Consider the following 11379-nt stretch of genomic DNA (forward strand, 5'->3'; position numbering starts at 1 on the left):
TGGATTCAGTTATATTTCATTTTTATTGTAGTTACTTGTTAGTTGGTGTAAGATCTTGCAACAATTGAAATACCCAAACCTCCAACTTGTAGTCACAACTGGCAAAATAATGGTCATTATTAATATAATTAAAATACCTGACTCATTGGATTTTGGATACTGCAAATATATTTTACCCTATTATCAGGCATGAGAATTTTCAATTTTAAAACTGAATTCATTTTTGCTTTTTGTGTGGGTTTTTGTTTGTTGCTTTTTTTTTGGTCAAAATTTCTGCAATTTGATTCAATTTCAGACAGTTTTTGGTACTTTTTGCCCAATTTCACATGCATTTTCAGGGTTTTTTAGGAAAGTGCAGTCTCACTGTATTGTACACTGATATGTGAAGCACCCAAGAAAAATATGTTAACTTCAAAACAAAACAACTGCAACACTTGCTGGAATAATGTAAATTAACAATAATTTCAATTAACTGTTTTCAGCCTCTTCAAACTTTATACCGAAGGGGGGGGGGGTCTCTGTGGTTCAAGGTGTGACAGGCTAGGGGATGAACCTCGTTTTGGGGTATTTTTGTATACTATGAGGGAAGTTTTCAGGCTTTTGCCTGAATTCAGGCTTTTTTGTAGTCTAAATTTATGCAATTTCTTTTATTTTCAGGCCCGTTTTAGGGCCATTCTGGTCATTTTCACACTGTTTTCAGGCTTTTTGTCAAAAGTGCACTTTCATCCCGACTATGGATGGGTGTGCTTTCAGTAAAGCAATGTGCTATGGGCTTATTTAAGCAAAACTTTTTTTTTCTGTATAATAATTTGTAAAACATTGCATTTTGTATTCATAGAATAAAAAGCATCTAATGTGAGTAAATGTGGGCGCTATTTAAATGCATTTCGTGAAAAATTGGCATTATTATGTTTAGGCTGCATCCATGTTGGTTGCATCCAAAAAAACAACAGCAAAAAGCCCGCAAAAAAGATATTAGTCAATTAATATCTGAAAGTCTGTGTGGCCCATCCCCGAATAAATTTTTGAAGACCCCCAGTTTTTGCCAGCCCCATACCTGCCAACTACTCCGATTTTCGCGGAGTTACTCTGATTTCCCGAGTTTTATTTTTATTTTTATTTTTTTTAATTTTAATTTTATTTCTTTTCCAAAGTTTTCGGCGACTTTGGAAAACCACTGGACCTATTCTGAACAGTGTTGTAGTCGAGTCCTCGTCATCCGAGTCCGAGTCCGAGTCCTTGGTGTCCGAGTCCAAGTCCGAGTCCGAGTCCTTGCCAATTTCTGATGTCCGAGTCCGAGTCCGAGTCCTCAATGTTCGAGTCCGAGTCCGAGTCCTTATGTATCAAATTCAAGCCCTGAGGTTTTGACCAATACTTTATCAACGTAGGCCTATATTTAACCAGAATTTTAGTTCTATATTATTTTCTTGTAAATACATAATTTGTTAGTCCCACCTTGCATGCCTAGTATAGTTTTCGGGCTGTGCAATAATTATGCGAGCCCGGAAGGTGTGAAATTGCAAGAGATGTTTTTAAGGGATTTTGGCGGCCATTTTGAAAAACGCCCTCTAGCGAGAGTTCCCACATTTTTCGATGGGTCAGACCCCTCTCATTTTATTCAGCATCCTCAAATCTATAAAAAAAACACCTTCAAAACTTCTTGTACTCAAACCGAGAACGGAACTTCCATTCTGGACCCTACTATATCCCCTCTCAGCCTGCCAAAAATTGCTTGCCCCCCACTCCCGGCCTGCCAAAAAAATTTGCACCCCCTTTGCACATGCTATTTTTGGGGATCCCAATTTACAAACCTTGGATATATGTTGCGAGCGCAGCGAGCAGGCAAATTTGCATAATATGTAAGCGTTCCGTACTGTTTTCTAAGCAATTTTAGAGCGTTTTATTTGAAATGTACCCCATGTGCCAAAAATTTTGCCCCTAATTTTACCTTCCCCCAATGCTCATAACAGAGTATACTCACAGACTTCCCCCCCCCCCCACCCCAACTTATAAGGCTTGTGTTTTAAAGAGGCAAAAGATGCAATGTGACAATCAAAATATGATGTCACTACCAAACTTCAGGTGCCAAACGAAAGGGTGTTGGATCTGGCTGTAGGCCTATGCAGTATTATTCCGGGAGTGGGGGGGGGGGGGGGAATCACTCACATGTAAAGGTGGTACGGGTAGGCTATGTGCGGCGGTCAAGGGTCCCTTTTTCATGCTCTCTGGCAGTTCCTTGAGACCCACATTTGCATCATGCTCCAGTTCATTGAGCCTAGCACTAATTGTAGGCCTAGCTCTTTAGCTCAAATTTGGAAACATTTTGAATTTGTTAGCTTTAAAGCCTATAATATGACCCAATTTTAGTTCACAGACCTCCACAAAAATGTTGAAATTTCAATTCATCAAGCCCCTATTTTGCCCACAAATTATTATTCATGTATATTCTAGACTTGCGCATAACCAAGCAGTTATGCTGTTACAATGTCCGATTGGGCTTTCCGTTGATTGGACTTTCCGTACAAAACAAACGATTATGATTAAAATCCATTTAACCAATTAAAGATATAACTGAAAGCAATCTTGCTTTTTGGTTGTACTTTTATTTATAAACTGAATTTATTTGCATGTAAAATTACTTAAATCAATCACGTGATGTGATCATTGATCAAGCATAAGAAGAAGTTTACAATGAAAGAAAATAAAAGACCTAAAAGACCCTATTTTGCGGACTCGAGGAGGACTCGGCCGAGTCCCCGAGTCCTTGGGGTCCGAGTCCGAGTCCGAGTCCAAGTCCTTAGCTTCCGAGTCCAAGTCCAAGTCCGAGTCCTTGAAAAAAGGACTCGAGTCCGAGTCCGAGTCCTGAGTCCTCCAACACTGATTCTGAAGTGCTAGGATCATTCACAGTTAATTTGAAAAAAATTGGAAAAAAATTACAAAAAAATGCATGGAAAACCAATGCATGCATAATAATGTGATAGATGAAAAGGTAAACATTAGTTAGTGGTTTCCATATTAAGGATAACAAACTAATTTTTTTGTAATTTTTTTCCAATATTTTTCAAATTAACTGTGAATGATCCTAGCGCTTCAGAATACATCTAGTGGTTCATCAAATTGAGCAAACACTCAATTGCTGGAGGAGTAGATATTTATCTCTCTTGGGCAAAGTTACAGTTGTAAAATCCCTGTTGTTACCCCAGCTCTTGTATCTCTTTTCTGTTCTTTGTATAAACATTCCAAAAAGTTTTTTCAAGAAACTGAATAGTATGTTTTATAAATTCATTTGGAATGGAGGGAATGACAGAGTTAAGAGGGATGTCATGTGTAATGATTATGATAATGGTGGTCTTCGGATGATTGACCTTCTTGTGTTCTCACAGGCTCAAAAATTTGTGTGGGTTAAGCAGCTGCTTGATCCTAATTATTCTAGTTTTTGGAAATCCCTTGAACTTTCTGTTTTATCTTCTTTTTATCCAGATTATACTGTCTTGTTGAAGACAGATGCTCCAGATTGTGTTTTAAATACCCTGTCAAATTGTCAGCTAATTGAGACTATCAAATTATGGTATTTATACAAATGCAAGATGAAGGAAAAATTAAACTGGTCTGATTTCCATATCCAGGACCCAATTTGGTGGAACAAAGATGTTCGGTTAAAAACAAAAAGTTTTTCTTTTACCCTACTTGGGATGAAAAAGGGATCCATTGCATTTCAGATCTTTATATGGGTCACAATTTAGTTAAAACCTTTGAAGATTTGGTTTAGAATTTGATATTTCCATTAAAGACAGGAGAAAATACAATTATTTAATGAATGGGATTTATTTGGATTGGTTCCAGAACCCTAAGAACATTCAAGAAAACATTTTTGATACTATTTCTGCTTCGCTTTTAGATGCGGAGAAGGTTTCAAAACATGCCTACTCAACTCTTAGGAACCAAGCCACTGTTGAAGCTGAAAACAAATGGGTTGATTGTCTCGATGTGTTTGATGAAATTGAATGGAACTGTGTGCATAGTAGCAATTTTAAATGTACTATTGAAACCCAGTTACGCTCTTTTTATTTTAAAGTTTTTCATAGGGCAATTTGTACAAATAATTTTCTTCACAGAATTGGTAGGGTGGATTCACCCAATTGTTACTTTTGTAATGAATTGCCCGAAACAATTTTGCATTTATTTTGTGAATGCAAGAATGTGTCTCCCATGTGGGATGAACTATGTTTTTATATCAACAGTGTCACTGGGGATTCTTTTACATTTTCCAAATTTGATAAAATGTTTGGTATCAGGGATACCTCAGAACATGACCTTTGTATTAATTTCCTTTTTCTGTGCCTTAAATTTTACATTCATAAGTGCAGATTTAAACAGACTAACCTTAGTTTCAATGCCTTTCTGAATATGGTCAAATTGAAGCAGAAAATTGAGTATAAAATTGCTGAAAGTAAAGGTAAACTGCGGCTCCATTTCAAAAAATGGACCATTGATCTTGAAGCATCTTAAATTGTTGTCCTTTTCTTCAATTATTTTCAAACTGATTATGGCAGGATCAAGATGGGTGTAACCAAGTAATGTGTGCACTTGTTTGACACAAGACTGGTGCTTGTGTTTTGTTTGTAAGAGTGAACGTTCTCTTTGTCCATCGTCTTTGTCTCTTTTGTGATTGTCCTTTGTACCTGTTCTTAAAAATTTTGACTATAATATTATATTTTAATTCATGATCGTTGGGAACTGGTGGCCCATTTTGTATGATTTTTCTCCTCCACCAGTTCCAAGAACAGGGAATAAAAAACTTCAAAAAAAAAAAAAAAAAAAAAAAAAAAAAAAAAAGAATACATCTAGTGGTTCTCCAAAGTCAACAAAAACTTGACATGTTTTTTTTTTAATGGATTTTTTTCTGAATTTTTAACTTTGTATTGTGCATCATATCAGTGTCCTTTCAGTCACGTAGGCCTTGTTATAAAGCCACAAATCGCTTCAACGAATGATCGTTATGTACAAAAGTATAGGAAACTGCATTTTTAAAAGCACATTTTCTGTGTGAAGGAAACATATTTTTCAAACTTATAAAAACAGGTCCCAGAATGTTTTTTCACATTTTTTCAAAGGTTGCAGTCATCAAATATGTGTTGAAAGTTTTGCCAGATATGGAGTATAAATACCTCCTCAAATACAAACCTTCAGAATAGGTCTAGAGGTTCTCTAAAGTCGCCAAAAACTTTGAAAAAATTAAGAAAAAATTAAAAAAATTTTAAATGTTCACCTTTGTATTGTGCATCATATCAATGTCCTATCAGTCATGTAGGCCTTGTTATAAAGCCAACAAGAAATGTCTTTAAAAAGACAACGCCATGGATGAAGATCATGTTTCATAATTTTGCATTGCAAGTACTTGGAAAGCTAGTAAATTTTAATGTTTGGCACAACTAACCGGGTGCGAAATATTGGCATTTATTGGTAAATACCACCAATGACATACTAGGAAATACTCGAAATTTTCATGTCGAAAGCTGAATTGGAGAATGTGTGCTAAATTGGTCTACATTTAATTCATACTTGTAACAAACGGCTCAATTGAAATCACATCCTCTGAGTTTTACAACAATCCAACAATCTATATTCAGATAACCGTAAGAATGTTTGCTGCTTAATTAAGGGATTTCATATCAACCAAATTTCATGACAATCCAACTATCTATTATCAGTAACTGTTAACCTTGATATGACCTTGATGGTTTTGACCCTTAGGGCCTAATTGTGATTACATGCACCATGTTTTATGAAAATCAGACTATCGATGCTCTGATGACATCAAATGCGCTTGACACCACTTTGAACATTCTGACAAGCCAACACAATATATACTTAGTCGACCTCAAATGACCTTTAACAATTTTGGGCAGAATTGTTATCCACAATCTATACTCAATTCACCTCGGACGACCTTGTACCAAAAATGTACTATAAAACCAAAGCCACTATCTACCCCAATTACTGGTATCCCCTCCCCCCCCCCCCCTCGACGACTAGTGTCACTCCCAACATAGGCACCTGCACTATTTATACCCAGCTCTGGTCAGATCAGGGAATGGTCAGATAATGCTCATTATTATTGTTTAATTAGTGGTCACACTTGTTGACAGCTTATCAGTAGTCGGATCAGCAAGGGTGCAATTGTATCCTTTTTCATATAGCAAAATTGTTCCAAATGTTTATTGTCGAATGGTTTCTAAAAACCTTATTTGTGAACGGATTTTATTTGTTAACAAAGCAAAATGTATGTTTAATATATTAATTATTTCATTAATAGCAATTTCCTAAGTTTCCATCCATAAATAACCACAGAGCATATCTGTTTACAAAATAAGTGTTTATTTTCAATTAGCCATCTTATCAGTAAAACTGATAGGAGGCCAAATTATAGTCAAAAAACAGATTCTTTGTCTGGTAGTCCTGGCAACCCAGTCTGTATGCACGTAAACAACTTTCTAGTACATGTATATAAAATCCGTTTTTGAGTATAATAAAGAAAGTCATGCATTGGCAACATGAAGGAAATACCTATTGCTAACTTGGTAAAATGCATACTCGTAGCCCAATCTTGTACATCATAGCACACAGTTTGGGTTTGTAGTTTCGAAATGTTACAATTAAACATTAGTTCTTTCAAATATGAAATGCTAAAACACAAATCTTGAACAAACAATCATTATATTTAGAAAGATATAGCAAACTTTCCATGATAGAGATTGGACCCAAGACAAAGTACACCCAAATTAGGTGACAATTCAGAATTAAGCCATGGCTGGAAAAAATCGCTTCAACAAATGATCGTTATGTACAAAAGTATAGGAAACTGCATTTTTAAAAGTACATTTTCTGTGTGAAGGAAGCATATTTTTCAAACTTATATAAAAACAGGTCCCAGAATATTTTCCCACATTTTTTTCAAAGGTTAGATAGTCATCAAAATGTATTGAAATTGTTGCTAGATATGGAGTATAAATCCCTCCTCAAAGTGTATAAAAGCCTATAGGGCTTCATTTTCACCTTGTTCTTGATCTTTATTGTTGTTTTTCTATAAAATGTGTCTTCTGTGAAGGGGCTTATAAGGGTTTTTACAGTGTAGAAACCCTCTAGCTTTGGGGGGCTTCGCCCCCTCAACCCCCACCGGGGCTTTGCCCCTGGACCCCACCAGGGGCCCTTAAGCGGGCCCCTGGACCCCCCGCCGTCAGAGGCGATACTACGGGCGCTTCGCGCCCTACGTTCGCCATGTACTCTGTTTTCTAGGTTTTCAATGTTGGCAGGTATGCAGCCCCCTTCTGAAGTAATTTTGAACGCTGACTTAAAACTTCTTATAGGGTAGATTAAATAACCTATGCAATCAAATTTGAGTTTTAAAAACCTGCAAAAAAAGTGACCCATTTTGCCAAGAAATGTCCCGATAAATAATTATGTATTCATTACAAATTAAGGAACATATAGGCCCGGGGGGGGGGCACTTCAATATGAAATGGATATCATGTAGGGCTGGCACTTTCGCAGTAAGGGGCATTCGGTGAGAGCAAAATGTAAAAAAATATGGGGTCATTGGGTGAGAGCATGATATTTTGGCATTCGGTGAGAGCAAAATGTAAAAAATAAGGGGTCATTGGTGCATGACCTTTTTTTAAATGAAACCTTTGGGTGAGAGCCGAAACAGGGCCACAGAAACCTCGAAAATCGAATTTCTAGTTCTAAATTGGCTTCAAATTTCTTTGTTTTTTCAAAATAAGTAACAAAATCAGTGCATAAATGAAAGTTGCTGTTCAAATTGAAAAATAAGGGTCTTTGGGTGACAGATCAAATGGAAAAATAAGGGGTCTTTGGGTGACGGAACATGTGATCGTAAAAAATATGAGGTCTGTGACAGCGACGCTGAAAAAGGGGGTCTTGCTCTTACGCGTCACCTCCAAAGTGGGAGCGCCCCCCCCCCCCTATAGGCCTACTTTTAAAATCAAATTGATGATCCCTTGTCCAATTTTGTGCCTATTTTTGCATTTTTCTCAAAAATATAGCGCATTGGTGACAAGTATTAGAGATGTGTATTATACGGGCAAGGACTACAACTACTGGACTGCACAGACAACAATTGTGGAGTTATACAGTCAAAAGTGAGGGAAAACCAATATTTGATCAATAAATCAATAACTACTTACCTTGAGTTGTTGAATTTTCAGTGTAGTAGTTGTAGTCCTTGTCCCTTCAATATACATATCTTACTTGTCACCATGGCAATGTGCTATAATTTTTGAGAAAAATGCAAAAAGGGCACAAAATTGGCCAGGGGTGTTAGTACCCCCTTAAGAAATTTACAAACCATAAATCCAGTGTAACAGTTGTGAAACCAGTGTTGACTGTAATAAAGAAAGAGGTATGATTTGAGTAAGGAAAGGGACTATGACAAATCAGCCTGGTAAAAAATAGACTGGATAAAAATACCAGGTCTGAAAAATACCAGACTGAAAAGAAAATATAGTGCAGTCGTCAGACGCCCTCTGTTGCATTGAAGCGTTCCCAACTCCAACCAGGGCATGAACGACCCGCTTTTCATTGTTTGTTTTTTCTTTTTCTGTTTTTGCTTGATTTTTCCTGAGAGCTATGTTGGTCAAATTTAGAATTACTCGCGTTCCAAAATTGTGACAAACACTGTCAAGTGTCAAAGTGAACGAAATTTTGACACACATTCCTAAAAAGGATTTTGACAATTAAAAAAAAATGACTCGCTGAAATTGTCGAAATTGCAAGAATGTTGACAGGAAACTCGAAGGAAACCGTCATAATACTTAATAGTTCCAAAAAGTTGATGATATTCTGTATTGAAGTCCCTGTCATTGTCAGAGAGATCCGTCACAAAGGAAGCAAGCCTTGTTTGACATATCATCAGGAAACCCGCAACTAAACCCACAAAACAAAACTCGGAAACGTGAGACCTCCTTTATGATTTGATTCGGGTTAATTTGTGAATGGGTTTGTGCAGGTTAGGCCAGATAAAGCTAAAAATTCCTAGGCGGCAGAAGCGCAATATCGACGAAAAATTGTGTCCTATTGAGCCTCCCCGCCAAAGAAGGGCATTAAATTTACGGATTACCTGGAAATATCCTCTGAGGTTCTGTCATCTCCTGATGGGCCGTTGGAAGACGGACACGTAGGCCTACTTTTGAAACAGCGGCCTGTACGGTATTACACATTCTTATAAACCCGTGTAGCATGTATTAGATTTTTCCCTTCTATAGAAGGGAAAAATCTAAACATGCTACACGGGTTCTCAGTTCATTTTGTTCTCGAGGCTTCTCAAAACTATAATAGCGTGGATCCCTGGACACTCTGAGAAACCTTGGGCTAACTTAAACTTATAGACTGAACCAGCTATTAGCGTAGATTTCTTTTTGACCGTGGGGGAGGGGGTTGGATTGTTTCTTGAAGTATAGTGAATCCAGCACCCTTTGGCGACAAAAGAAGTTTTATATGGTACAAATTCGAGCGAAGCGCGCGAACAATTGGGACATATTAAACATGTTAAAGCTAAATTGGTGAAATATGGTACAAAAGTGGAATAAATGCGCGCGAACCGCGCCAAGATTGGTTTTCTTTAGGTTAAAATGCCCAAATATGAGGTTAATTTGGTCAGAAACCCATATACAGGCATCAACATTGGGGGATGATTGTATCCCGCCTAATCCCGGGGGATTGTATGGGTCATCATATGGGGGAGCACCGACCATGATGGGGGAAGGGCATCCGGTCTGATTGGGGCACAAGCCGTTTTTTGGCAATGTTCCTATGGGATTTTCTAAATTTTGCAATCGATTGGGGGGCAAACTGATAGACCTTATACTTTTAGCCCATTTGACCATTTTTATCCAAAAGTTAGCCCCGCTTGAAAGTCAGTTACTTTTGTACTTTTGCCCCCCCCCCCCCCTCCTTTGACGCTACGCCACTGGGGGATCTACGCCTATGGACTGAACCAATGGTTCTCAAATAGTTTTTGGAATTTTCAGGAACTTTTCTGCTGTATAGTACCATTTTTTCAAAAAATTTTATTAATTTTTCTAATTTTTCCGCCCTTTTTTCTTTACTAATTCTTTTTGCCGCTCCTTCGTTTTGGCCGTCCCTGTTTTTGCCGCCCCTTCTTCTTCCGCCGCCCTTCGTTTTGGCCGCCCCTAAGCCGCCCCCCCCCAAAAAATACGCGCATGTGCCATGTACCAGTATCAGTATGTCTTTAGTAAGTTCCCCAGCGAACACAAAAATGTTTTTAAAACGTTATAAACGTGTTATAATAAACATGTTTTAGTTTTATTCAAAACGTTTTAATAACGTCAAAGAAAAGTTTTATAACTAACTACACTCATGATTTAATAACGGTTAAATGTCGGATTATATAAAGGCAATAATAACATCACTGCAACATCATTTTAAAATGTTAAAATTGTAAAATATTTTTGTAAACATTTTTGCAATATATTTTGTCAACTCTTAAGTATAGGTTTATTGTCTGTCCAATTAACTTAGACACCCAGTTTTTGTTACTTATTTGAAAAAATATACACTTTCAAAGAAAGTCATGAAAGAAAAGTGTTAACATTCGCTGAGACCTAACGGGATTTTTGTGTTTTCAAAGCATTGAGTGAGAGTTTACCAGAAATTCTATTGAAATTGGAAGGTTTTTCTCAACACTTTAAAAATAATCCGGTAGAAGTTGGGTACCATTATTTTGGAAGGTCTCATTATACAGATTTGTAGGTATGGTGATTTTGGATAATGGATGAATAGTAAATTAATTATACTCCTCACCAAAAACATTTTATAAAAATGAAAAATATAATTCAGGTCATAAATGCAGACAGTGTTTCTAATTGGCAGATATTTGTTCTTAGTGTATTAACTCAGTGATCCCAGCTGTCCCTCAACCAATTACAACAATTCGGCGCGGTATTTGAATCTTCTTCTGTGCATGCTTTTGGCTTGGCACAATTCTAAGAAAATACAAATTGTATGCCATATGAATGTTCTGATGTTATTGGTGAGGAGTATAATTCACAATACACTCCAGACGCATAGTAACTTGCCCTATCATTTGTTATAATGCACCAACTGTGACATCTTTTGAGTTATAGAGGTTGTGCATGAAATTATTGATTGGCTCCAAACAAAGGATTTGAACCGGTGTCCTTCACCGAAATCATGGCACAGTGTAGTCCATTCAATCAAATATTGTCATCAACCTATTTGATCGTAGTGTATTTGTTGTGCGTGTGACGACCTCTCGCGGTAGATTGCAAACATGCTTTTGTTGAATGCATTTGAGTAGACCGCCATTATTGTGAATTAGTA

This window comes from Amphiura filiformis, chromosome 3 (assembly GCF_039555335.1).
Source record: "Amphiura filiformis chromosome 3, Afil_fr2py, whole genome shotgun sequence".
In the NCBI taxonomy this organism is placed as follows: Eukaryota; Metazoa; Echinodermata; class Ophiuroidea; order Amphilepidida; family Amphiuridae; genus Amphiura; species Amphiura filiformis.